This window comes from Pipistrellus hanaki (genome assembly GCF_964339955.1).
Source record: "Pipistrellus hanaki genome assembly, chromosome: X".
In the NCBI taxonomy this organism is placed as follows: Eukaryota; Metazoa; Chordata; class Mammalia; order Chiroptera; family Vespertilionidae; genus Pipistrellus; species Pipistrellus hanaki.
This window is the reverse complement of record NC_140524.1, coordinates 75,980,762-76,003,940: the sequence shown is the minus strand read 5'-3', so window position 1 is coordinate 76,003,940 and position 23,179 is coordinate 75,980,762. Positions and strand designations below refer to the sequence as shown.

At 38.5% G+C, this 23,179-nt stretch overlaps 1 protein-coding gene across 1 annotated transcript in view; it reads left to right on the top strand.

The window, feature by feature from the left end:
* The first annotated feature begins 17,531 nt into the window (after window positions 1-17,531).
* Window positions 17,532-23,179, top strand: part of CYSLTR1 (cysteinyl leukotriene receptor 1) — a 43,795-nt gene continuing 38,147 nt past the window's right edge. Inside the window, exon 1 of the mRNA XM_084869721.1 lies at window positions 17,532-18,002. The gene's annotated coding sequence lies outside the window, so the exon portion shown is untranslated. The remainder of the gene's footprint in view (window positions 18,003-23,179) is intronic.

Sequence of the window (23,179 nt, the reverse complement as noted above, 5' to 3'; positions counted from 1 at the left end):
ACAATACTCACCTCATCCCACAACCACAGAAAAATTATAATTAAACTACAGAACAACCATTAATCAAAACCACCTGAATGGAAGTCCTAAAACTATGGAATTAATGAAGAAGCCATATCTAGACTGCCTGGAAGGGCAGAGACTTCGAACTGGCTGTTCCCACACCCACTTGTGGCAGATAAAAATCAGGAAGGATATCTTGACTTTGGCAATTTCCCCTGAAGAGCGACAGTCCCAGCCCCACGCAGGGAATCTGAGACCAGGGTTCCAATGCCAGGAAGAGAAGTCTTCATAACTTTTAGCTATAAAAACCTGCAGTCATTGAGGTTGAGTGAGATGGAGGGCAGATGGAGCCCCAGGAGTTCCTCTTAAAGGCCCCACTCATGTACTTATTTAGACTCACTCCCTTTGAGCTCCATTGCTGGAGCAGAAGTTTGAAAGGACCCAAGGATATATGGGGAGTCTGGTATCATGGCAAGAGCTTGGGCACAGCCTTCTCCAAGACATAGGTGCTGACAGAGACCATTGGTCCTTTTCTGAGCTCACCCCCAACAGAACTGGCAAGCTAATGCCATGTATGAGTCTCTACCCAACTGGCTCACAATGTTTGCCTACCTGGTGATTCCCTGAGAACCTGCAACACCCAACTAGTGGGCCCACCCAAGTAGTTTAAAATGACTTTTCCACACCAATGGCCTGTCTTGGCTCATGCTTCAGACTTTCCTAAAATCTCTAAAATGAGCAGTATATTACCTCAGCTAGCACTGTACCTATTGGTAAGTGGCCTTAGGCCTGGCATTAGCAGCATCTAGACTTAACTCACAGCTTGGCCTTGCCTGAACACCTTCAAGCTCAGCAAAAGTAGCAGCCATCTGCAGTTCATTTGTAGTTCATATCAGGTGGCCCCAAGCAGAATGAAGGAGGCAAGCTGGTCATGTTCTGAACCTCCTGGGAGGCTCCAGAGCCAGCACACCTAATGTTCATCTTCAAACCACATCCAAGCACCACCAATCACCTCCACAAGTGACACACTCAAGGAGTGGACTCAATGGGCATCAGAGTCCTTCTGAGTAAGTCCTGTTCTGTGGGTTCATCATTCACAGTAGGTGGTGGTCACAGCCAGTACTTTCAGCTGATAGACCTGAGTATAAGTCCCTCCCGATGACATACCAAAAGCAATCAAGGTTCAAATGCAACAAAAGGGTGTACACAGTGCCCAGCTTGAGTGATCAAGGAGGCTGTGCCACTGGACCCCACAGAACACCTATTATATTGGGCCAATCTACCAAGCCCTGGAGAATTAGGAACTCTGACTAATACATAGAAATAAACACAAGGAGGCTGCCAAAATGAGGATACAAGGAAACATATCCCAAACAAAACTCCTGAAAAAAGAATTAAACAAAATGGAGACAAACAATCTATCAGATGTAGAGTTCAAAATACTGGTCATAAAGATGATCAATGAATTTAGAATAAGAGTAGTTGAAGTTACTGATAATTTCAACAGAGACAGAAAACATAAAGATGGAACTAGGAAACATGAAATGGAACCAGTCAGAAGTAAAGAATACATTATATGAAATGAAGGTTTTATTACTGAGAGTGACATTGATAAAGCAGAGAATAAAATAAGAGATTAGGAAGATAACCTTGGCCCTTTCCAAACACAGCCATCACCATAAAAGGGAGACATAGGCTGTAGATTATTTATAGTTCCAAACAGGGTATTCAGGGTGAGTTATAAACAGAGTCTGACTTTGTCCTGCACTAGAGACTGGGAGTTTTATTATTTAATTTGGAATGTGTTTCCTTGTATCCTCATTTTGGCAGCCTCCCTGTGTTTATTTCTATGTATTAGTTAGAGCTTCTAAATATCCCAGGCTTGGTGGATTGGCCTAATATAATAGGTGTTCTGTGGGATTCAGATCTACCTAATACATAGACAAAAACCCAAACAGACAGCCAAAATGGGGAAATAAAAAACAAGCCCCAGATAAAAGAACAAAAGAATACTACATAAGAAGAGTTAAATGAAATGGATATAAGAAATTTATCAGGAAGGATCCAAGATGGTGACGTGGGTAAACACCTAAATTGCTGCCTTGCACAACAATTTCAAAACTACAACTATAAGACAAAATGTTTATCACCCAGAATCACGGGAAAGTTGGCTGAGTGGAAGTTCTACAACTAGAAGGAAAGAGAAAAGAGCATTCAATGCACAAGCGCTGAAAAGCTGAGGTACGGAGGCATGGGTCAACCAGGCTGGCAGCAGGCATTGCTTTCTTCAACCCAAAGGGAGACAAGCTCCTGATTTCTCTGAAATCCAGTTTCTGGGGAGATGCAGGGGATCCAAACTCCTACAGGGAGAAGCTGGACTGTCTACCATCAGGTCAGAAATTGAGGGTGGCTTGTTTACAGAGCTGCATGCAGAAATAATTGTTTGCTGTTCTGGAGCGCAGGACATGGGGATACAGTTGGAGGCGCCAGTACTGCTGGCTGGCAGCCATTGCTGTTTGCCATACCCTAGCCTGGTGACGTCCTGAGACCTGCCCCACACAACCTACAAACCCAACCTAGCACCAAGCAGTGGCTTTTGCATATGAATGGCCTTACCTATTGCAGCTTAACTTAGCAAACTTGCAACCCAGGTAAGACAGCTCCAAAGCCTCCAAACCCCAAAGAGGAGAAAACTGTAGCTCCTGCAGGATGGCCTCAGACAGTAGCTGGCCTGCACCCCATTGGAGATCCAGAAGCCAGTGTACCTAGTGGTCAGTGTGAGACACCAAATTTCAACTCCTCACATCCATAAGGGACACATTCAAGAGGCAGACTCAGTGAGCACCAAAGCCCCACTGAAACAAGTCCTGCACCATAAGTGTGTCTCCACAGCGTAGCAGTTCTTCCATTATAAAAACAGCAGGTCCTCACAGCCAATTTACCTGGAGGTCAATTCCTCCCAGTGTACCAACAGCAATCAAGGCTTAACTACACCAAGACTTTGCACTCAGCCCACAAAGGGGTGTATCAAGAGCGTCCACTCAAGTGATTGGGGAGGCTGAGCTACTGGCCCCTATAGGTCACCTACCACACAAAGCCACTCCATCAACACAAGTAAGCAGCCAAAATGTGGAGACACAGAAACATGTCACTAATGAAAGAAATGGAGGAAAGCAAACTACTGGACAACATAGAGTTCAAAACCACATTTATAAGGTTACTCAAGAATCTTCTAAAAACCGCTGGGAAACTTGATGAGACTTCCAAGGAGCTTAGTGAAACCTTCAAGGACCTTAATGAGAATGCAAAAAAAAAAAAATGGAAAAGGACCAGTCAAATATTAGGCATACACTGTCTGAAATAAAGAATATACAGATACTCAACTATAGATCAACATACCCCAAGAATCAAACCAAAGATCTGAAATATGAGGAAACAAAAAACACCCAACCAGAAAAAAAAGAATCCAAAGATATGAAGATAATGTAAAGAGCCTCTGGGACAACTTTAAGTGTACCAACATCCGAATTTTGGGGGTTCCAGAAGAAGAAAGAGAGCAAAATATGGAAAACCTATTAGAAGAAATAATGACAGAAAACGTCCCCCACCTGGTGCAAGAAATAGACTTCCAAGTTCAGGAAGCACACAGAACCCTAAACAAGAGGAATCCAAACAGGACCACACCAAGACACATCATAATTAAAATGCCAAGAGCAAAAGACAGAGAATATTGAAAGCAGCAAGAGAAAAACAGTTAGTTACCTTCAAGGGAGTACCCATGTGACTGTCAACTGATTTCTCAACAGAAACTGTGCAGGCCAGAAGGGAGTGGCAAGAAATATTCAAAGTGATGAACAGCAAGAACTTACAACAGAGATTACTCTACCCAGCAAAGCTATCATTCAGAATTGAAGGTCAGATAAAGAGCTTCACAGACAAGAAAAAGCTAAAGGAGTTCATTACCACCAAACCAGGATTACATGAAATGTTAAAGGGTATTCTTTAAGAAGAGGAAGAAGAAGAAAAAGGTAAAAATAAAAATTATGGACAACAAAATGACATCAAATACATACCTATCAACAAGTAAATCTAAAAATCAAGTATATAAAAAATCTGAAGAACAGAATGGACTGGTGAATATAATAGAATCAGGGACATAGAAAGGGAGTGGACTGACAATTTTTAGGGGGAATGTGGTCTAAGGGGTATGGAAAGAGATTGGATAAAAATCTTACACCTACGGATGAAGATAGTGGCGGGGGGTAAGAGCACGGGGTGGGGTGGGTAATCAGGTGTAGGGGCACTATGGAGGAAAAAAAAGAAGAACACCTGTAATAATCTGAACAATAAATATCTATTAAAAAAAGAAATTTATCAGATATAGTTTAGAATAATGATGGGAAACATGCTCAACAGCATGAGAAAAGATATAGTAATTATTAATAAAATAAAAAAAGACCAGTCAGAAATAATGATAATAGCACTAATAAATAACAACTTGGAAGGAATACACAGCAGATTAGGAGAAGTTGAGGACCCACTGAATTAGAAAACAGAATAGAAAAAAAAAAAAATCACTCAATCAGAGAACCAAAAAGAAAAAACAAGTAAAAATCTCAGAACAGCTTAAGGGAGTTGTGGAACAACATGAAATGTAACAATATTCACATCTCAGAGTGCCAGAAGGGGAATAAAGTGAAAAAGGAATAGAGAACATATGAAGAAACCATGACAGAAAACTTCCCTTCTCTAACCAGGTGAAGGAAAAAGTAACACAAGTTCAGGAGGCACAGAGAGTCCCAAGCAAGAAGAACACAAACAGACCCATGCCTAGACACATCATAATTTAAATGATAAAGATTAAAGAAAAAGAGAGAACATAAAAGAAAGCAAGAGAAAAATAAATTTGTTACATACAAAGGAGCTCCCACAAGACAGTCAGCTGATTTTTTATCAGAAACTCTGCAGAACAGAAGGGAATGGCATGAAGTATTCAAGGTAATGGAAAGCAAGGCTCTAAAACCAAGACTACTATACCCAGCAAGGCTATCATTCAAAACAGATGGTGAAATAAGAGCTTCTCATACAAAAAGAGGCCAGCGGAGTATATCAGTACAAAGCCAGTGCTGCAAGATATGCTAAAGGGATGTTGTAATGAGAACAAGAACTAGAGAGAGAAACATAGGCATAAAGGATTAAAATGGCAATGAATAAATTCCTATCAATAATAAAATTAAATGTAAATGGATTGAATGTTGCAATCAAAAGACATAGGGTAACTGAATGGACACAAAACATGACCCAATTAAATGAGATTTAATAAATAAATTCAGCCCAGTTGGCTTAGCTCAGTGGTTAAGCTATGAACCAGGAGGTCCCAGTTTGAGTCCCAGTCAGGGCACATGCCCGTCTTGTGGGCTTGATCCCCAGTGTGTGGCATGCAAGAGGGAGCCAATCAATGATTCTTTTTCATCATTGATGTTTCTATCCCTCTACAACTCTCCCTTCTTCTCTGAAATCAATAAAAATAAATAGATTTTTAAAAATAAATGAATTTGGTAAAGTAGCAGGATACAAAATGAAAACCCAGAAATTTACCATGGGGGATAGAGGAGGAATAAGATACTTAGGAATAAACTTAACCAAGGAGGTAAAAAAAAAAAAAAATGTACTAAAAAAACTAAAGGACATTGAAAGCTACTGTTCTCAAAATTATCTTGTACTGGCACAAGAACAGATATATAGACCAATGGAACAGAACAGAGAACCCAGAAATACACCCAAAGCCATTATGCTCAATTAATATTTGTCAAAGGAGGCAAAAAGATACAATGGTGTCAACACAGTCTCTTGGATAAATGGTGCTGAGAAATTTGGTCAGATACATGCAAAAAAATGAAACTAGATCACCAACTTACACCATACATAAAAACAAACTCAAAATGGTTAAAGGACTTAAATGTAAGACAGGAAACCATAAAAATCTTAGAAGACTCCATAGGCAGCAAAAATATCATACATCTTCATAGCAATATATTTACTTATACAGCTCCTAGGGCAATGGAAACTAAAGAGAAAATAAACAAATGGGACTACATCAAAATAAAAGGCAAAGCAAAAGAAACCATCAACAAAACAACAAGAAAGCCCACTGAATGGGAGAACATATTTGCCAATGCTATTTCAGATAAGGATTTAATCTCCAAAATGTATAGGGAACTTATATACCTTAACAAAAGGAAGATAAACAATCCACTCAAAAAATGGGCAAAAGAGATCAGACAAACAAGATGGCGGCCAAACAGACAGACTTGTTCTGACCCTGGTCCCAGAACAGATAGAAGCAGCATCTGAGTCACTCAGGGAATATTGATTGGCAGCTAAGGGGTAGCAGAACTCTAAAGGAAGGTAAGGAAGGGTCCATTGGACAGGATTTCCTGACCAAACAGCCAGCGCTGCAGTGGAGGAGACCTCTCCCGGAGCTACGGGCTCAGAGGGAAGGCTGCGCCATCTTACCAGGAAAGGAGGATCTTCTCTGAGGCCTGGAAAACCCACAGCAGAGGAGACCATCGAGCAGCTGTGAAGCCTCAATCGGCGCAAACACATGTATTCAAGGGAGTTCTTCAATCACCCATGGAAAGGAGAAGGAATACCACATAACCAGACATCCTGAAAAGAGAGACCATGCTATGGGGAGACAAAGAAATAGCCCGCACATGAAAGAAAAGCAGGCATCACCAGAAAAGGAAGTAAACAAGTTAGAGGCAAGCAACCTACCAGAGCAAGAATTCAGAGTAATGATCATAGGATGGCTAAAAAGAATGGAAGAGAAATTTGATCATATGAATAAGAAACAAGAGGAAATGAAGAAGAACCAAGAGGAACTGAAGAAGAACCAAGAGGAAATGAAGATGAGCCAAGAAGAAATGAAAATGGCATTGCTACTATGAAGAACTCAATAGAAAGCATCAAGAGTAGACTAGAAGAAGCAGAGGACCGCATCAGTGAGCTAGAAGACAAGATGGAAAAAAAATATCCAATTAGAGCAGCTTCTGGAAAAAAAATAAAAAGCAGAAGGAGAGCCTAAGGGAACTTTGGGACAATACAAAACAAAACAATATTAGAATAATAGGGGTTCCAGAAAGAAAGGAAACTGAGGAAGACATGGAAAATGTATTTCAAGAAATGACAGAAAACTTTCCCGAGATAGAGAAGAAAAAACCCACACAAAACCAAGATGCTCGAAGAGTCCCAAGCAAAATGAATCCCAGAAGACCGACGCCAAGGCACATTATAATTAAATTGGCAAACAACAACGACAAAGTAAGAATCTTAAAAGCAGCCAGAGAGAGACAGAAAGTTACATATAAAGGAACCCCCATCAGACTAGAAACTGATTTCTCAACAGAAACTCATCAGGTCAGAAGGGAATGGGATGAAATTTACAAAGTCATGCAAAGGAAGGGTCTGAATCCAAGAATACTGTACCCAGCAAGGCTATCAATCAAAATTGAAGGTGTAATCAGGAGCTTCACAGACAAAAAAAGACTAAAGGAATTTATCTCCACCAAACCAGCAATGCAAGAAATGCTAAAGGGACTACTGTAAAAATAAAGAAATAGGAAGCAAAGAAGGAACACAGGGGTATAGAATAAAAATGGCATCAAATGAGTATCTATCAATAATATCTTTAAATGTAAATGGATTAAATGCTCCAATCAAAAGACATAGGGTAACAGATTGGATAAAAAAACAAGACCCATATATCTGTTGTCTACAAGAAACCCATTTCAGAAAAAAAGATGCACACAGACTAAGGGTGAAGGGATGGAAAAAAGTTTTCCAGGTGAATGGAAATGAAAAAAAAAGCTGGGGTAGCAATACTTATATCTGACAAATTAGATCTCAGAGTGAAGGACATAACAAGAAATAATGAAGGCCACTTAATAATACTAAAGGGAGCAATCCAACAAGAAGAAATAACCCTGGTAAATATATATGCACCCAAATACATAAAAAAAAAAAAAAACTACTGGAGGACATTAAAGGAGAGATTAATAGCAAAACAGTCATAGTAGGAGATTTTAATACCCCACTGTCACCCTTGGACAAATCATCTAAACAAAAAAATCAGCAAAGAAATATCAACCCTAAATGACTCACTAGACCAGATGGAATTAATCGACATCTTCAGAACATTCCACCCCAAAGCCACAGAATATACATTCTTCTCAAGTGCACATGGGACATTCTCAAAGATAGACCACATTTTGGGACATAGGCAAAGTCTCTTCAAGTTCAAGAAGATAGAAATCATATCAAGTATCTTCTCAGATCATAATGGCATAAAACAGGAAATTAACTACAATAAAAATGATCCAAAGAAATCAAACACATGAAGACTAAACAGCATGTTATTAAACAAGGACTGGGTTACCAGAGAAATCAACGAAGAAATTAAAAACATCCTGGAAACAAATGACAATGAAAACACAACAATCCAAAATCTATGGGACACAGCAAAAGCAGTTTTGAGAGGGAAATTCATATCCCTACAAGCCTATTGCAAAAAAAAAGAAGAAAAAATGGTAACAAATTATCTAACTCTACAACTCAAAGAGTTATAAAAAGAGCAACAAGAAAAGCCCAGTGTAAGCAGAAGGAAAGAAATAACAAAAATCAGATAAACGACATAGAGACCAAAAAAACAATACATAAGATCAACAAAACCAAGAGCTGGTTCTTTGAAAGGATAAACAAGATAGATGAACCTCTAGCCAGGCTTACCAAGAAACAAAGAGAGAGGACTCAAATAAACAAAATCAGAAAAGAAAGAGATGAAATAACAACAGACCCTGCTGAAATACAAAGGATTGTTACAAAATACTGCGAATAACTCTATTCCAACAAACTGAACAACCTGGAGGAAATGGACATATTCCTAGAAAAATACAAACTTCCGAAACTCAATCAGGAAGAATCTAAAAATCTCAATAGACCAGTGACTTGGGAAGAAATTGAAACAGTCATCAAAAAGCTTCCAGCAAACAAAAGCCCAGGGCCAGATGGCTTCACAGGAGAGTTTTACCAAACATTCAAGGAAGAACAGAAACCTATCCTCCTCAGACTATTCCAAAAAATTCAAGAGGAAGGAACACTTCCAAACTCCTTCTATGAAGCCAGCAACACCCTAATATCAAAACCAGATAAAGACAACTCAATGAAAGAGAATTACAGGCCAATATCCTTCATGAACATAGATGCCAAAATCCTCAACAAAATTCTAGCAAATCGGCTCCAGCAGAGCATCACAAAGATCATACACCATGACCAAGTAGGATTTATTCCAGGAATGCAAGGATGATGCAATATCTGCAAATCAATAAACGTGATACATCACATAAACAAAATGAAAGATAAAAATCATATAGTCATATCAATTGATGCAGAAAAAGCATTTGATAAAATCCAACATCCCTTTCCTGATAAAAACTCTCAACAAGGTGGGAGTACAAGGATCATACCTCAACATAATAAAAGCTATATATGATAAACCCACAGCCAACATCATACTCAATGGGCAAAAACTAAATCCATTCCCTCTAAGAACAGGAACAAGACAGGGATGCCCACTCTCACCACTCCTGTTTGCAATGGAAGTACTAGCCATTACAATTAGACAAGAAGAGGAAATAAAAGGCATCCAAATTGGAAAAGAAGAAGTAAAGTTATCCTTATTTGCAGATGACATGATATTGTACATAAAAAAAAAACACAAAAGACTCCATTAGAAAACTAATTGACTTAATAAATGAATTTGGCAATGTAGCAGGATAGAAAATTAATGCCAAGAAATCCATGGCATTTCTATACACCAACAGTGAAATTACAGAAACAGAGACTAAAACAGCAATTCCATTTACCATCGCACCAAAAAAATTAAGATACCTAGGAATTAATTTAACTAAGGAAGTAAAGGATCTATATTCGGAAAACTACACGACACTGAAAAAAGAGATAGAGGAAGATGTAAAGAGATGGAAGAACATACCATGTTCATGGATTGGTAGAATCAACATAATCAAAATGTCCATACTTCCTAAAGCAATCTATAGGTTCAATGCACTCCCCATTAAAATACCAACAGCATATTTCACTGACCTAGAAAGAACTCTCCAAAAGTTCATTTGGAACAATAAAAGACCCCGAATAGCCACAGCAATCCTGAGAAAGAAGGGTAAAGTAGGAGAGATCTCAATACCAGACTTCAAACTGTATTACAAAGCCACTGTTCTCAAAACAGCCTGGTACTGGCACAAGAACAGACATATAGATCAATGGAATAGAATTGAGAACCCAGATATCAACCCAAATCACTATGCTCAATTAATATTTGACAAAGGAGGCACGAATATACAATGGAGTCAAGACAGTCTCTTCAATAAATGGTGATGGGAAAATTGGACAGATACATGCAAAAGAATGAAACTAGATCACCAACTTACACCATACACAAAAATAAACTCAAAATGGATACAGGACTTAAACATAAGATGGGAAACCATAAAAATACTAGAAGCATCCACAGGCAGCAAAATCTCAGACATATGCCAAAAGAACTTCTTCACTGATACTGCCCCTAGGGCAATGGAAGGTAAAGAGAAAATAAACAAATAGGACTACATTAAAATAAAAAGCTTTTGCACAGCAAAAGAAACCATAAACAAAACAATAAGAAATCCCACTGTATGAGAGAACATATTTGCAAACGTTACCTCTGATACAGGTTTAATCTCCAACATCTACAGACAGCTTATACAACTAAATAAAAGGAAGATGAATGATCCAATTAAAAAAATGGGCAATGGACCCAAATAGGTTATTTTCAAAAGAAGACAGAAGGAAGGCCAAAAGGCACATGAAAACATGCTCAAAGTCACTAATTATCCGAGAGATGCAAATCAAAACAACAATGCAGCTGAAACCGGTTTGGCTCAGTGGTAGAGCGTCGGTCTGTGGACTGAAAGGTCCCAGGTTTGATTCCGGTCAGTGGCATGTACGTTGGTTGTGGGCACATCCCCAGTAGGGGGTATGCAAGAGACAGCTGGTAGATGTTTCTCTCTCATTGACGTTTCTAGCTCTCTATCTCTCTCCCTTCCTCTCTGTAAAAAATCAATAAAATATATTAAAAAAAACAAAAACAAAAAACAATGCAGTACCATCTCACACCTGTCAGAATGGCCAACATCAACAAATCAACAAATGACAAGTCTTGGCGAGGTTGCAGAGAAAAAGGAACCCTCGTGCACTGTTGGTGGGAATGCAGACTGGTGCAACCACTGTGGAGAGCAGTGTGAAGTTTCCTCAAAAAACTGAAAATGGAACTCCCATTTGACCCAGTAATCCCACTCCTAGGAATATATCCCAAGAAACTAGAAACACCAATCAGAAAGGATATATGCACCCCTATGTTCATAGCAGCACAATCTACAATAGCCAGAATTTGGAAACAGCCTAGGTGCCCGTCAGCAGAAGATTGGATCCAAAAACTATGGTACATCTACACAATGAAATACTATGCTGTCATAAAAAAGAAGGAATTCTCATCATTTGCAGCAACCTGGATGGAATTGGAGAACATCATGCTAAGTGAAATAAGCCAGTCAATGAAAGAGAAACACCACACTCATTTATGGATAATAAAGAACATTATAAACTGATGAACCAAAAGATAGATATAAAGACAGTAAAGCAACAAGCAGACTGTCAATTTACAGCGGGGAGGGTAGGGAGATCTGGGGGAGATAATAGATCAACTGAAGGACTTGTATACATGCATATAAGTACAACCAATGGACACAAAACTCTGGGGAGAGAGGGTATGCATGGGGGGGCAATGTTAAAATATGTACACAGATAATTAATTTTAAAAAAAGTAAAAAAAAAAAAAAGAAATGTTGAAAAAAATGGGCAAAAGACCTAAATAGACACTTTTTGAAAGAGGATATACAGAAAGCTGAGAGATATATGAAAACATGTTCAAAGTCACTAATCATCCAAGAGATGCAAATCAAAACAACAATGAGGTACTATCTCACACCTGTAAGAATGGCTATCATCAACAAATCAGCAAACAATAAGTGCTGGCAATGATGTGGAGAAAAAGGACCCCTTTTGCACTGCTTGTGGGAATGCAGTCTGGTGCAGCCACTGTGGAAAAGAGTATGGAGTTTCCTCAAAAATTTAAAAATAGCACTCCATTTGACCCAGTAATCCTACTTCTAGGACTATATCCCAAGAAACCAGAAACACCAATCAGAAAGGATATATTATATGCACCCTTATAATCATAGCACCACAATTTATAATAGCTAAAGATTTGGAAACAGCCTAAGTGCCCATCAGCAGATGAGTGGATGAAAAAACTATAATACATCTACACAATGAAATACTATGCTGCTATAAAAAAGAAGGAATTTTTACCATTTGCAACAGCATGGATGGAACTGGAGAGCATTATGCTAAGTGAACTAAGTCAGTCGTAGGAAGAATATCACATGATCTCACTCATTTGTGGAATGATCAACATAATTGATGAACAAAAATAGATCCAGAGACAAGTGGTGGGAGGGTTGTGATCAACCAAAGGACTTGTATGCATGCATATTAGCATAACCAATGGACACAGACACTGGAGCAGTGGGGGCTTGCCCTCAGGGGTGGGAGTGGCCTGGGGGGAGTCAATTGAGAAAAAAGGAAACATATGTAATACTTTAAACAATTTTTAAAAACTACAGGACATTAAAAAAAAATTAGTAGAGGAAGATATAAGTAAGTGAAAGAATGGATTGGTAGAACTAACATCATTAAAATGTCCATACTACCCAAAGCAATCAATAAATTCAATGCAATATCTATTAAAAAATGAATGGCATATTTCAGAAATCTAGAACAAATACTCCAAAAATTTATATGGAACCAAAAAATACCTCAAATTGTCGCAGCAATCTTGACAAACATGAACTAAGTTGGAGGAATCATGATATCAGATATCAAGTTGTATACAAAGCCTCTAATCAAAACAGCCTTGTACTGGTATAAGAAGAGGCATTTAGATCAATGCAATAGAAGAGAAGCCCCAGATAGCAACCCAAGCCATTGTTCTCAATTAATATTTGACAAAGGAAGTAAGGGCATACATGGAGTCAAGATGATCTTTTCAATAAATGATGGGGTAATTGTACAGGTACATGCAAAAGAAAATGTAACTAGAACACCGACTTACACCATATACAAAAATAAACTCAAAATGGATAAAAGACTTAAATGTAAGTCATGAAGCCATAAAAATTCTTGAAGAAAACTTAGGCAGCAAAATATCAGACATTTCATATAGTAAAATTTTCTCTGATACAATGCCTAGGGCAAGTGAAACAAAGGGAAAAATAAACAAATGAGACTACATCAAAATAAACAGCTTCTGCACAGCAAAAGAAACCATCACCAAGTGAAAAGGGAGCCCAATGTATGGGCGAACATATTTGGCAAAAGTAAGACAAACAATGCAATTTTAAAAAATGGTCAAAGGCCCTTACCAGTTTTGCTCAGTGGATAGAGCATCTGCCTGCGGACTAAGGAGGTTCCAGGTTCAATTCCAGTCAGAGGCATATGCCTTGGTTGTGGGCACATCCCCAGTGTGGGGTATGCAGGAGGCAGCTGATCGATGTTTCTTTCTCATTGGTGTTTCTAGCTCTCTGTTCCTCTCCATTCCTCTCTGTAAAAAATCAATAAAATATTTTTTTTAAAAGGTCAAAGGACCTAAATAGACACTTACCTAGTATACTGCTGGTAGTAATGCAGACTGGTATAGGCATTATGGAGTTTACTTTAAAAATAGGAATGGTACTACCATTTCAGCCAGTGATTTCACTTGTAGGAATATATCCTCAAAACCACAAACCCAATTAAAAAGAATGTGTGCACTCCTATGTTAATAGTAGCACAATTTACAACAGTTAAGATCTGGAAACAACCCAACTGCACATCAATAGATGAGTGGATAAAAAGCTGTGGTACATTTATAACATGGAACTAGAGGCCTAGTGCACAAAATTCAGTCATTTTTTTTTGGGGGGGGGGTGTCCCTCAGCCAAGTCTGCACCTTCTTGCAGTCTGGGAGCCTTTGGGAGATGTCCAACAGTTGGACATTCTTAGCGCTGTGCTTGCCAACCATGAGCCTGGGTCCAGACTGAATAGCTTTCCCCCTGTCAGAGATCACTGACCACCAGGGGGCACCTCCTACATTAAGCATCTTCCTCCTAATAGTCAGTGTGTGTTATAACAGCCTGCACCATCTCCAAACTGGGACCCCTCTCACAATCCGGGACTGCTGGCTCTGAACTGCTCACCTGCCTACCAGCCTGATCACCCCCTAATCACTCACCTGCCAGCCTGATCAACGTCTAACTGCTCTCCGGCTGGCCCAATAATCCTCAACTGCCCTCCCCTGTGGCCCTGGTCCACCCCAACTGCCCTCCCCTGCTGGCCTGGTTGCCCCTAACTGCCCTGCCCTGCTGCCTGGTTGTCCCTAACTGCCCTCCCTGCAGGCCTGGTCCCCCCAACTGCCCTCCCCTGCTGACCTGATTGCCCCTAACTGCCCTCCCCTGCAGGTCTGCCCCCCCCAACTTCCCTCTCCTGCAGGCCTGATCCCCCCCAACTGCCCTCCCCTGCTAGCCTGGATGCCCCTAACTGCCCTGCCCTGCTGCCTGATTGTCCCTAACTGCCCTCCCCTGCAGGCCTGGTCCCCCCCAACTGCCCTCCCCTGTTGGCCTGGTTGTCCTTAACTGTCCTCCCCTGCAGGTCTGCCTCCCCCCAACTTCCCTCTCCTGCAGGCCTGGTCACCCCCAACTGCCCAGGCCTGGTCACCCCCAACTGCCCTCCCCTGCAGGCCCGGTCATCCCCAACTCCCCTCTTCTGCTGGCCTGATCGCCCACAGCTACATTCCCCTGCAGGTCATCTTGTGGTGGCCATCTTTGACCACATGGGGGTGGCCATCTTGTGCAAGGACATGAGGGTCAATTTGCATATTACTTCTTTATTATGTAGGATGTTAAAGGTTCTTCTCTAAGAATAAGAAGGAAAATAGGATCAAATATATGAACAACAAAATGGCAATTAATACATATCCATCAACAATTGAATATTTTTTTAAAAATGAATAAGCAGAACAGAAACAGACTCAGATACAAAGAACATTTTGATGGTTGCCTGATGGGAAAAGGTTGGGGGACTAGGCGAAAAAGGTAAAGAGATTTATAAGTACTAATTAGTAGTTATAGTATAGTCATGGGGATGTAAAGTACACCATAGGGAATATAGTCAATAATATTCTGTCTGATGGGTGCAAGATTTATCAGGATGATCATTTTGTAAGTTACGCCATGTCTACTCACTGGGGTAGACAGCCTGAAACTAACATAATAATGTATGTCAACTATAATTGTAAATAAAAATGTTTTAAAAGGAATAAAATAATTTTATCTGTTATTTACCTCACAGTATTGTGAAAAAAGCAGAGCTAATATTACTATCATTTTTTTCCTAATAAGAACAATAATATTTTCCATCCATAGTGGATGACCTCTCCTATAAAAATTAGCCCTTGGGTCACTTCTTAATGGTTCTCAAATTATAGATATCTAATAGAGAACTCCCATTGTGATGCACACTTAAAGTTATTTCAGGCTTGTTAGCAAGTTTGAAATAGCAAAAGCTTTGAGAAGCTGTGGATTTCTTAGGAAACCTAAAATAAATCTTAATAGACTGGTCTCCAGTTATAGAAGAATTTTCACTAGGAATTTATAACAGAGTAGTTTCTCAGGAAATTCTCTTTTATATTCTTTGGAAAAACTGAGAGTTGGCACACTTTTAAATAGTTATAGATAGTACCTTCAAATAAGGAAAGATCTGGTTTTCAGTAAAAGTCTTTGCCTAATTCCTCTATTACTGATCCTCTCTTGGAGCAAATGCTGAAGTGGAGACAAGTTCAAACTGCCCAGTTCATAGGTTTATAAGCTATTAGCAGATTCCCTGACCATATGAACCCAACAGACACTTTCTCACCTCAGTTGCCAAAATGACACCAATCCAATTTCCTAACCCACACCCATCTCCAGCTGTGCTGAGGAGCAAACATTAATAAGGAAGAGATAAACTAGAATTTATCATGGTTAACATCTTGCATCTTATATTGTTTGTCTTCCTTTTGTTAATTAGCATGAGTTTCTTATATATTTTGGAAAATAGCCTCTTATTAGATCTATCATTACTAAATATGTTCTCACATGTAGTGGGCTCTCTTTTCATTCTATTCATGGTTTCTTTTACTGTGAAGAAGTTTTTTATTTTTATGTAATCCCTAGTTTATTTTCCCTAGTTTCATTTCCCCTAGGAGATGAATCAGTGAAGTTATTGGGAGGAGAGATGTAGGCGGTTTTGCTGCTTACTGGTATGGTTTCTTCTTTTTTTGTGTTTTGTGTGTGTGTGTTTTTGTTTTTTGTTTTTATTTGTCTGTTTTTTGTTATTGTTATTTTTCTTTCTTTTTTTTAAATAAATCTTTATTGTTCAGATTATAACAGTTGTTTCTCTTCCCGCCCCCTCCCTCCATAGCTCCCCTCCACCTCAGTGAGCTCCCCTGAGCGCTGCTCAGCCAGAAGTTGGGCTCATGGCACTGTGGGGAGCAAGCCTATGCCAGCAGGTGGACATCTCCCAAGGGGTCCTGGACTGCAAGAGGACTCAGGCTGGACTGTGGGATCCTACTCCCACCCCCAGTACACAAATGTTTTGCACTGGGCCTCTTGTATAACATAACTCAATATAATTTATGTAAACCACTCACATCAGGGTCTCTTCATTTGGTTCACAACATCAAGATGCTACACCAAACTCAAATCAGCATGTAGCATATTGTCACGTCCCTATCCTCCAGAAGCCATACAGAGCATCTCATAGCTCCATCAATGCCCCAGCGCCTAGCCAAAGGTCAAGAGCATTAACCTAGATTCCAAATTCCTAACACAGAACCACTGACAGCAAGCCCAAACAGCAAGCCCACACTATTCTCAGTGTGACAAAATAAATAAATAAATAAATAAATAAATAAATAAATAAATAAACAAACAAACAAACAAACAAACAAACAAACAAATCCACTTTAATTCAGTGGAGTCAATGGATTTCATGGCGATTTCAGAAAACAAAGCTCAAACTAAGGCAATTATTTTTCAGGACATGAAGCACCAGAAAAGAAAAGCCTTTTTAGAATGTGGAAAGAGCCATGAGTGTTAAAAAAGGAGGGAGGGAAAGAGAAAGAATTAATTTATCTTGCCTAAGATCAAGTTTCACAGAGAAATTACTATATACCGGTAGGATTATCTGTCTCCGCCTAAAAATAGTCTAACCACCCCCAAGTCATAAAAGTCAAAGAGAACTAAGCTGGACAGAATATATTCCTTCCTACTTCCCATCTCACAGAAGCTGTGTGATTTCCTGAAGAGTCTGTTGCTGGAGCTAAGGATAAAAGTTCGTTTGCCAGTGCACACAAAATAATCTGCAAGTCTCCAGGTTTTATTTTTCTTCCTTCCCTCTTCTTATCCCTCCCCCATTTGACACTGGAGAAGTAAAACTTAGACGTATTTAAAACAGTTTGAAAACTAATCTGAAAGAGGAAGAAGAATCTATATACATTGGCTGACATGTGCTCTACCCTCTCTGCTCTTAAAAATAACAGCAACCCAGGTTTTCAGAGAAGCTTGCCTAAAGAGCAGGCATCCTGTGAATGAACTGCGCTCTCAGGACCGTCTGGAGTATTTAGATTCACTGTGGAGGTCACCAGTGATGGCTTAGCTCTCCAAGAAACAGAGATTGGATTTACTGAAGACTTGGAGTTTTCTGAGAGTGAGTTCAAAAGGATTCTGAAGTGTCAACCTTGAACTTAGCAGGTAAGGATATTCAATGTTTCATCGTTAGGACTAGAACTGTATGAAGTAGAATTCTGTTGCTTTTAGCAAATTTCTGGGAGTTTGGGGATCTACCCTGCCTGCCTTAAATTAGGCTGCCAGTGTGAATTGAATTATTTCTGCCTATTTTATTGGTCATGGATTAGATAATCCAATCAGTTTGCTCAATACTGCTGCTGGGTAGGGGCTCAATGTGGCAAAATACAGAGACTACATTCCCCCGGCCTCCAGCACCTGTGCAATTAAGTTGGAAATGTAGGGCATATTTTAAAATCCTATTTTAAAGCCTTTATGGAGTTTCTGTAATCCGTAGTAGCCATTTCCTTCACTATTGAATGAAAATTTATAGTGACTGCTGAAGGTAAACCAGTGAAGAATTATCTGGTAGTTTAACATTCATTATCCCACTTGAACCTCTCAATATTCTGCAATTTAGATGGAGTGTTGCTATCCCTGTTTTGCAAATAAGGAAATAGACTCAGAGAGGCTAAGAAATATTCTGTAAACATACCACATAACTAGAAATTGGCAAGTTATGAATAGAGACTAAAAACAGAAAGCTCTCAGAACTATAAGGAAATTGCATTGTTTATTTAATATCTTAGACATATCTGACATAAACCAGGTTTACAGAGCCAACACTTCATACATTTTAATTAAAATCGTTGGCCAGGCACATTCTTCTTAGCAGCAAAGAAGCTGTTTTCAAGGGTAAAGAAATGGTTTGTGGGTTCCATCAGTAGCTTAAAAAAAAGAAAAAAGAAAAATCCTAGAATTTTGAATTCAGTTGTTCTGCCTTCCAGTAGTCTGATTTCTTTGAAATCCGGAGAGAGGCCATGACACCATATATTTATCAGGTGATTATTCAAAAACAAAATATAACTAAACTTGGACTTGGGACTGCATTGTATGCCCTTCAACTCATGCAAATGAAATAAATCAGCCTAGGAGCCAGGGAGCCCCAAAAGAATGGTAGGTTAAAGAAAGTTTGCCTGTTAAATCCAATCTGTGTCTTCCTAATCTAGAACTATCCATTTCATTTTCTATTACCTTTTCCCTCCTTCCTTTAATCAAACTTTTTATGTGTTTAGAAACTATTTATCTGGAATAAAAATCAAGATTTTTTTCCGTGATGCAGGAAATTATAAATTTGCCTTTGCTGCATCATTGGTGATAATAAGGAATTAAACAGGGGTGGGAAACGTCTGGCCCATGGTCTATATAAGACCTGCAAAATCATTTAGTCTGACCTTGCCAAGGCATTAGGGGTGACTTAATTAAATGTTTAACCAAATACAGCCAGCTAATTTTTAAGGTAATAATTTTGTATGGCCTGTGAATGATGATATAAACATCTAAATGGCCCTTGGCAGAGAGAAAGCTTTCCCATCCCTGGATTAAGGAAATGGCACTGATCCTTAAGGTACATATTCAACCTTGTGCATTTAATATCATGGAAGAAAACTATCATAATCTCCAAAAACATATATAGCTCTGCATGGACTACTACTTTGATCCATTTTTTATTTCTTATGTTCTTATAAAAATATCTCAAATGCATTGCAATCCAGTAAATAAGTATTGGTTAAGCTCAATTAACCAATACTTATTTACAGTTTGTGGCACAGAGCAAGGTAAGTGGTAGTTCCTGCTTTTGAGGAACTTACTGTTGTACGTGCAGGATTCACCAAGGAGCCTGATCTGCTACATAAAGGGATTGAGTTGAAGAATAATAGGGAATGGATTTGGATAAAAATTTAAGACAAGATCATTAGACATTCAATTCCAGGCACTTTTTAATGGGAAATCTTATTAGCAAACTTTGAATAAGTGATGAAAAACATTTTGAGAATATGAATCTGACAGTTTCATAGTTCTGACTACACCTTGGGAAAAATGAGGATGAGAGTAAAATTTAATGAAGCTCTAGGCTATGCTGATAGCTGTGGAAATTGACTTTATAAGAACTCAAGAAACATTTAAAAGGAATAATAGATGGAAGTAGGTGAATGATTAGATACAGGCAGCATATGAAAGAAATAAGTCAGCAATATCTTTGAAATTTTGAACCTGTGAGATCTGTGATGCTACTGCTATTCCTAGAATTAGGTAATTTGGGGATAGAAATAGGGAGTGTAGAACATGCTTAGTTCTGTTTTGACCTATTGAGTCTGAGGAGATGGCAAAAATCCTAAGGAACAATGTCTGATGGATGGTTGGAAATAATGGCCCTGAATGAGAGTAATGGTTAAGAGGTACAGGCCAGAGGTAAATCTGGGGATTATGATTGATAGCCAATGCCATAAAAATGGCTCAACTTAGAGAGAGTAAATCTAAGAGATGACCAAGGACTGAAAATTTGTGCAGTTTCTACATTTTCAGGCCAGAGGAAGAAGAGGGTCTTAAGAAATAAGAACCACAGAAATGTTATAGGCACCCCAGAACACCAGAAAAGATGTTATCTGACAGCCCCTGTGAGTTGAGGGGGAGAGCTGTCCCCGCCTCGGTTCTTGTCAGTCTTTCAGTAAAGACTTCAAACAAGTGATAGCAAATGATTTCTTTATAACAAAGCAAGTTTATCAAAAAAGCAAAGCAAGCAAATTTATCAAAATCAATAAGGTGCAGATTGACTTCCCAACTAATTTGGGAAGTCCCCACCTGGTAGAGGATTAATATTTTATTCCTTCTTGTTTATAGGTTTTAAAATTCCTTTGCCAGATATTTTGGTACAGATTAATTCCCAAGGTGCCTTTTTACTTTCCTGTGGCCTTCCCAGAATTCATGAGAAGCACCTGGCAACTTTATCTTGCCAAGCCCCGAGACTGCTGGCTTTTCTGTTTAGGAAATAAAATAAAGCTGCCCTTTTTTCCTTTCCCCTTGCCCCCTCCTTTCCTGCTTTCTTTAATTGGGGAGGCTTTAATTTGACTTCAATGTCCTTGGTTTTGAGGAAGATAATGATTTGTTGTTTACAAACCAGCTGCAAACCAAATTGTTTAGCTTGTTTAATTTCCTTGTTTCCATTTCCTATTCCATCTGCTTACTTAGGAATTTTCCTAGTTTCTCACTATTCTGTTTCAGAAATACAATTCTTCTTCTCAAAGAATATCAAGCGTCTTGAGAGAAGGTATCGAGTTATTTATTCTTTTAAATCTCCCCTTCCCAACAATAACTAGCATCATGCTTTATAAGCACCATGAACACTCAATAAATATTAAGTTACTCTGACATAAGCAAACATGGAGAATTTTTGCTTTAAGCAATCTTCCAATTTGGAGTCTGTCATAAATTCTGCAATTTAAAAGCGGCTGCTCTAAACTACCTTGCTGCTCAGGTTTCAGTGGAAAGGAAACAGCCTGGATAGCTGGGAGTTCATTCTACTTTTGTCTTGTAATCAGCTATGTGTTCTTTAGCAAATTACTAACATCAGTTTTTCTTGGTTTCCTCATGTAACAAATATAGTAATGAGCTTATAGGAATATTTTTAGATCATTAAAATAATAAATATAAATATGAAAGCAACTTGAAAATATAAACCGCCTTGCAAAAGGGTTTTGTTTAAAGTCCATTCCAAGTTAATAAAATACACAACGAATATGATAGGAGTAAGGCCAGTTACTTGCTGCTTACAACACCATAGCTCTACACCAGGAGCCTCACTCTAGGTATCAGCAATCCCATCCAACTCCTTGGACAGCCCTCTGTAACCATTAACTTTACAATACCTGAATTTTATTTACTTATTATTTATTTTTTAATGTTTTATTGATTTTCGAGAGAGAGGAATAGAATATTCAAGAGAAGTATTTAAGAAGTATTTCTGTGAAAACACTATCCGTATTTATTCATTAGCTATTACTTCCATTATGTCCATTGTTCTCAGGATTAAATCCTAAGGTTCAAAACAATTTTTACATAAAGTTCTGGATGTAACACAATATTTCACTGCTCTGCCCTAAAGCCACTTGTCCAACCACCAATTTGGTTATAATACAAATCAGGTTCCCAGAATATGTAGGTAGGTAAAGTATATGTGTCTCTCCATAAAATACAAAGACCTAAAGTCATTTTTATCCCTCAAACCAATGTGATTTGGGTTTCAGGCTACATAGATGCCTACAGGGTGTAATTTGAAAGCCAGTGAGAAACATTTTCCAGTTCAATAAGGATGAGCAAACTTCTAGGAGACAGATTCATGCTAATCAACCCTACAAAAGTGATTCATGAATCAGAATCAACATTGGTTGATTTGGATTGATTGTTGATTTTTGCTGGACTCATAGCAGAGAGTGGTACATCATTATTCTTACAGAAAAGAAAACAAAGGAAGTCATTTAACCAGATTATAAATCCAGAAATCTTAATCCATTAATTTATGTTACAATACTGGTGCTAAAACATCAATTGTTTTTGCCTTCAATTGAGAACTCTTTATAGGTAGGTAGAGAAGACCACTAAACATAAGTCATGCACCACAAAACTCTTCACCCTGCTTCCTCATTTCATCTCAACATATCATGACCTCTCCATTCTTTGTGCTCCACCAGTTTTGCTTCCGCATTTAGAGGGACGTTCATATGAGATAAAAGAAAGAAAAATCAATAAATATTTGGAAAAAATTAAGGAGGGACCCTGCTAGAAAATAGGGGGAAAGAGACAAAACAAAAATAAACATAGACCCCTGAACACTTAAACAGAGTTAGATTTCCTTTGGATGAATAAAATGTAATTATCTTATTTATTTAGAGTGTTTATTGAATCAATATTTCCCAGACTTTTGAGCGCCTACTGAAATGTGGTTGATAGAAAAGGAAAAAGATGCTGAGGTCTAAACTTGGCCTATTCAGACTTTTTTTAATTTTCCATCAACCACTTTTCCCTATAAAAGGAAAAAATCCAGTTTAAAATCACATTTTGAGATGTCTAACATAAAGAACTTGTTAAGATTTTTTCATCTATTTCATATTAACAGCTTCTATTTTTACATAGTGTTGTCTTTTTATTGGCATGGATTCAACATTATACATGGGATAAATTTAACAGTAACAGTACTCAAACATCTTTGACACATCTTAGGTATTTATTTTGAAATTCTTATGAAGTTCAGGCCTCATAAGATATCAAAAGCTTCTTTTTATTCAAAATTTGTTGCCCTTTATGTT